At 45.0% G+C, this 6,792-nt stretch overlaps 1 long non-coding RNA gene across 1 annotated transcript; it reads right to left on the reverse strand.

Moving 5' to 3' along the window:
- Positions 1-2,408: 2,408 nt before the first annotated feature.
- On the reverse strand, positions 2,409-5,212 carry LOC142295835 (uncharacterized). Its single transcript, XR_012751554.1, has 3 exons — positions 4,935-5,212; positions 3,315-3,384; positions 2,409-3,215 (listed from the first exon to the last, which is right to left on the reverse strand). It is a non-coding gene; the product is annotated as an uncharacterized LOC142295835 (long non-coding RNA).
- Between the last annotated feature and the right edge of the window lie 1,580 nt (positions 5,213-6,792).

Raw genomic sequence — 6,792 nt, forward strand, 5'->3', positions numbered from 1 at the left:
TGGAAAGTGGATGATGGACAGGGGACTGGATCTGGAAAGTGGATGATGGACAGGGGACTGGATCTGGAAAGTGGATGATGGACAGGGGACTGGATCTGGAAAGTGGATGATGGACAGGGGACTGGATCTGGAAAGTGGATGATGGACAGGGGACTGGATCTGGAAAGTGGATGATGGACAGGGGACTGGATCTGGAAAGTGGATGATGGACAGGGGACTGGATCTGGAATCTGGATGATGGACAGGGGATTGGACCTGGAAAGTGGATGATGGACAGGGGACTGGATCTGGAAAGTGGATGATGGACAGGGGATTGGACCTGGAAAGTGGATGATGGACAGGAGACTGGACCTGGAAAGTGGATGATGGACAGGGGACTGGACCTGGAAAGTGGATGATGGACAGGGGATTGGACCTGGAAAGTGGATGATGGACAGGGGACTGGATCTGGAAAGTGGATGATGGACAGGGGACTGGACCTGGAAAGTGGATGATGGACAGGGGATTGGACCTGGAAAGTGGATGATGGACAGGGGACTGGACCTGGAAAGTGGATGATGGACAGGGGATTGGACCTGGAAAGTGGATGATGGACAGGTGCCTGGATCTGGAAAGTGGATGATGGACAGGGGACTGGACCTGGCAAGTGGATGATGGACAGGGGACTGGATCTGGAAAGTGGATGATGGACAGGGGCCTGAATCTGGAAAGTGGATGATGGACAGGGGACTGGATCTGGAACGTGGATGATGGACGGGGACTGGTCAGGAATACGATGGATCATTGATGTATCCTGGTCACTGTGTGATATAATAATCGCCGAGAAGAAAAACACTGAGACCGATTCTTGTTTTAAATTTATTTATTAGCATTAGGCAGTGAACCAAAAATTATAATTATAATAATACAAAGTTTAATTGTATTAAAATTGATCAAAAAGGGTTGTTCAGTATTAGAGAAGTATAAGTATTTGGGAATTCCAGGCTCAACCATTAGAGAAGTATGGCTGACCTCTCCCCTTGTCTATAGGGTATATCTGAATTGCAGATCTGGACCTTTTAGGCTTTGTTCACACTTTGCGTATTTGGTGCGGATTTTACAACTGGATTGATAAAATTAAATCTGCAGTGTTTATGCGTGGAGAAAAAAAAGTCCTCCATATTTCATGCCAGGTCGGCAGATTACCTGCAAGATTTAAGGATCCACAGTGAAATGAATATGTAAAATCCGCTACAGAAATCGGCATGCTGTAAATAAAAAAATAAAAACAGCATAAAAAAAAGTTGATTTCCATATGGATTGTGCCCCACACAGACTGGAATGGGGGTGAGAGGAAGATAAACTCACCCACTTTCCTGGGGTGGAAAAATAAGTTGTGTGTAAAATCCGCATCAAACCTGCGAGGTGTGAACGCAGCCTAAAAGAGCGGAACTGCCCCAGATTACATAGAAGACAGCGATCTTTCTCCAATACTGATCGCCCCCTTTTGTTGTATGTCTTTGGAGTGTGGGAGGAAACTGGAGACCCCGGAGGAAACCCACGCAAACACGGGGAGAACATACAAACTCCTTGCAGATGTTGTCCGCAAAGCACCAGTGTAAATCACCACTGAGCCACCGTGCCGCCCATACTGCCTGCCTGATGCCGCACATGCAATACAATTTACACTCCAGGAATATCGTCCTCACCTCTTAATGACTTTAGGACAAAAACAGAACAAATAAATATGGAAAAAAAACATCTCTACGAGAAAAAGGGTCAAAAATATCGCAGATGGATGATAAACGGAAAAACCGTGTCTGGTCATTGAGAGGTTAAGGCTCACAATGTACATAATATACAAAAATACAATTAACTACTACAATATACATAATATACAAATATACACTTAACTACTAATTAGGATAAGCCTCACAATATACATAATACACAATAAACTGCTAATGTCTGTAGTGAACCAGCTCTGTCCGTGTATGAACGTCCTCGTCGTGTAACGTCCGTCTGTGTTCTGTAATGTGTAAGGTATGTTCACACTGTGTCTTTTTTTTCCCCGCCCCTAAAACCGTCGTGTTTTTTTGCTTTTTCTTAGCGTCTTCCCGTTTTATCCATCGGATTAAAAAGAAGTACAAAAATGCTGATAAAAAGCAAAAAAAACGGAAAAAAAGGGATAAAATATACACTGAAAGATTATCGTGAACAAGCGAGCGTTCGCTCACGACATCTTTGCTTGCACACTGGCGCCTGCCTGGATCAACAGACTCAGGTGGGATGTAATGGACAGACTAGAGCCACTCAGTACTCGTAATCTGGAAAGTGGATGATGGACAGGGGACTGGATCTGGAACGTGGATGATGGACAGGGGACTGGATCTGGAAAGTGGATGATGGACAGGGGACTAGATCTGGAAAGTGGATGATGGACAGGGGACTGGATCTGGAAAGTGGATGATGGACAGGGGACTAGATCTGGAAAGTGGATGATGGACAGGGGACTAGATCTGGAAAGTGGATGATGGACAGGGGACTGGATCTGGAAAGTGGATGATGGACAGGGGACTGGATCTGGAACGTGGATGATGGACAGGGGACTGGATCTGGAAAGTGGAAGCAGGACCCCCAGAACCCTGAAACCCTTTAACCCCTATACAGGGATTTGGAATTACACAGGGCCCTGGAGATCACTATAGCAGAACAGGGACTCCTCTCCCATCACCATTCACGGCAGGAACACGGCGTGGCGATTGGAGCAGAAGTCGCTGGAGCGGACTCCGGTGGTGACGTAACAGCCCCTCATCAGAACAAGCGGAAACAACGCTGGTCCTGATGAATCGGGCCCCGCTACAAAAACTCCATATATATAATAAGCAATAGGATAAAAAATACGCCCCGATGACGCCTTTTTCACTCGTTTTGTGTTTTGGGCCAAAAAATCCCCTTAAAAAGTTGTCAAAAAAAATTATTAAAAACGTTACTCAAAAACGGAAAAAGCGTCGACAAAGCGCTTCAGGAAATGAACAAAAAACCGTTCAAACGCCGAAAAAAATGCCAGGAATAAGTGATCGTCCTGAAAAACGGATGATCACTTAACAGAAAAGACACAATGTAGTGTGTGATCCGTCTTGTGATCGTTTTGAGGCTTCAGATGGAGACTGTCACAAGAGCGGTATTTTCATTGACTTGTCCGCCCAATTCGTGGTCCCACTCACTAACTGGAACTGAAAACAGAGAATTTTTATTAGGAGACATGAAAAAATAATGTTATTAGCACCAAAACCCCTGAACGTGCCCTAAGAATACAGCCCCTCCATACATACCTGCTGGTGTCGTCCTCATTGCTTTGTGAGTGTTATACAAATGGAAAGGTCCAGAACCAAATCGACGCTTCTGTAAGAAAAGATTACTTATATCAAAACAAGATCACAGATTCAGGGAAGAAAGAAGTGATGGGAGGAGAGAGATGGAGGAGGAACGATGGTACAACCGGGAGAGATGGAGGAGGAACGATGGTACAACCGGGAGAGATGGAGGAGGAACGATGGTACAACCGGGAGAGATGGAGGAGGAACGATGGTACAACCGGGAGAGATGGAGGAGGAACGATGGTACAACCGGGAGAGATGGAGGAGGAACGATGGCACAACCGGGAGAGATGGAGGAGGAACGATGGTACAACCGGGAGAGATGGAGGAGGAACGATGGTACAACCGGGAGAGATGGAGGAGGAACGATGGTACAACCGGGAGAGATGGAGGAGGAACGATGGTACAACCGGGAGAGATGGAGGAGGAACGATGGTACAACCGGGAGAGATGGAGGAGGAACGATGGTACAACCGGGAGAGATGGAGGAGGAACGATGGTACAACCGGGAGAGATGGAGGAGGAACAATCGTACAACTGGAAGAATTGGAGGAGTAACGATGGTACAACTGGGAGAATTGGAGGAGGAACGATGGTACAACTGGGAGAGATGGAGGAGGAACAATTGTACAACTGAGAGAGATGGAGGAGGAACAATCGTACAACTGGAAGAATTGGAGGAGTAATGATGGTACAACTGGGAGAATTGGAGGAGGAACGATGGTACAAATGGGAGAAATACACACTACAAAGACATTGTACTTCCCCTGACATGTAACATACAGGACACATGTATATACAGATATACACTACAAAGACATTGTACTGCCCCTCACATGTAACATACAGGACATAATCCTAACCCTAGCCTTGCTTAAAAATTTCCAGATCATCACCGATCCTCCACCAAATTTCACAGTGGGTGCAAGACACTGTGGCTTGTACACCTCTCCAGTTCTCCGTCTAACCATTAGATGACCAGGTGTTGGACAAAGCTGAAAATTAGACTCATCAGGGAAGATTACCTTACTCTAGAAATTGAGCAGATTAAACTTTGCGAAGGACGTATTAATAAAGCCGCATACAAGGTTATCCTGGACAAACAGCTGCTTCCTTCTGCTCAGGCAATGTTCCCCAACTCTGAGGATTGTTTTTTCCAGCAGGACAATGCGCCATGACACACAGCTAGGTCAATCAATGTGTGGATGAAGGACCACCACATCAAAACCCTGTCATGGCCAGCCCAATATCCAGACCTGAACCCCATTGAAAACCTCTGGAATGTAATCAAGACGAAGATGGATAGTCACAAGCCATCAAACAAAGAAGGATTGCTTAAATTTTTACACCAGGAGTGGTATACGGTCACCCAAGAGCAGCGTGAAAGACTGGTGGAAAGCAGCCAAGACGCATGAAAGCTGTGATTATAAATCATGGTTATTCCACAAAATATTGATTTCTGAACTTTTCCTGAGGTAAAACATTATTAGTATTGTTGTTTCTTAATGATTATCAACTTTTCTGCCAGAGCTGTACAGTATGTGAGGATGGTGGGTGTGTCGCTGTGGTACATACCTTTTAGGAGCCTTTTAGGAGCCTTTTGGGAGCCTTTTAGGCTAGAGTCACACTAGCATATGGCATCCAATGCCTATCATCCGATACGATATGCCAGTGACCGAGGTCATGTGAGTGTGTACACATCTGGTGATCAGGTTTCTGCTGTAGATGAGCTCCCCCACAGGTAGCCTGTAATATGCACAGGACATAATCCATGTGCAGGTTGATGTTTCTTACACACTCACATTGTGACTCTAACCTCACCACGAATCGCCTCCATCTTCGTCCTCTGTGTCCCTGTGAATGTGCAGATCTGACTGCGGGTGACGTTCTTATGGAACTAGGTCATTGTGATGTCATAGCATAGAACGTCTGGATCCTCGTGATGTCATAGAAGGCAGTGATGTCATCAGAGCTTTTGAGGCCACGTGGTCTTTTCATTTGATAGCAGTAAATAGGGAATAAAAGACAAGTAAAGAAATCTAGTTAAATATCTTCAAAATAAAGAAATATACCCCCTTATAAAGAAACCATGAAATATCATCTAATATAAAAGAAAAATAGTGCACAAAGAACCAAAAACCAGATGACTCCGATGGCCTCCCCCCACTATGAACCCTCAGCCCCCACGTGTAAAGAAAAGGGTCAAAGACTAAGGTATCAGGAGGACCCCTAACAAACCCCCTCTCCAATGGCCTCCAATGGGGCAGGTACAAGCTCTGACAACCACTTACACTAGTATTGTGACCTTTATAATAAAAATACCAGCAAAAATAATAAAAGTGGTGCAACTTTAGATGTGAGGCTCAATAGGGAGTGGTTCTCAAAGTTAGATCTAGAGTCATTCATTCTTTGTGGGACATTTACACAACACCAGGGACCATCAGCAGTATCCATCCCTGCCGCCCTGTATTTTATATGTCACACCCCAGGACAGTTATGGAAACTAATACAACCTAACTAGAACCGGGGACCTTTTGGTTTCACATTTGGTTTTCAGAATTTGGGGAACCCCCTAATGGACACTAAACAGACCCCATTACACATTAAGGGATAAGTATTATTTTTTTTAAAGTCCATCATGTGACTAATACAGTTCACAACAAAACTGCCTACTATGTTGTCCTCTCCAAACTGTACCCCCCTCCTCACATTGTCCCCCTACACAGTATGATGGCTACCACAGCCGCCCATATAGTATATCCACAACAGCCCCCTAATATACACTATGATGTCCACCACAGCCCCCCCATGCAGTACGATATCCACCACAGTCTCCAAATATATAGTATGGTAACCACCACAGCCCCCCATATATACAATGATGTCCTCCACCATTCCCTATATACAGTATAAAGCCCACGACAGCACCACACAGTATAATATCCACTACAGCCACTTAGTATATAATATGATGTCCACCACAGCCCCATATACAATATGGTCAACACAGCCGCATATAGAGTATAATGTCCCCCATAGATCTTTATATAGTATGGTCAGCATATCCCAAAATTTAAGGTCAATAACAGTCGTTAATAAAGTATGGTCCCCTACAGCCCCCTATACAGTATTGTCACCGCAGTCCCCGTTACAGTATGAAGTTTACACAGCACCCAGTATATTATCCTATGTAGTATGCTTTCCCCACAGCTCCCAGTATAATGTCCCCTACATATTCTATGTAGTATGCTATCCCCACAGCTCCCAGTGTAATGTCCCCTACATGTCCTATGTAGTATGCTATCCCCACAGCCCCCAGTATAATATCCCCCACATATCCTATGTAGTATGCTTTCCCCACAGCTCCCAGTATAATGTCCCCTACATATCCTATGTAGTATGCTATCCCCACAGCTCCCAGTGTAATGTCCCC

Source organism: Anomaloglossus baeobatrachus, chromosome 1 (genome assembly GCF_048569485.1).
Source record: "Anomaloglossus baeobatrachus isolate aAnoBae1 chromosome 1, aAnoBae1.hap1, whole genome shotgun sequence".
Lineage (NCBI taxonomy): Eukaryota > Metazoa > Chordata > Amphibia > Anura > Aromobatidae > Anomaloglossus > Anomaloglossus baeobatrachus.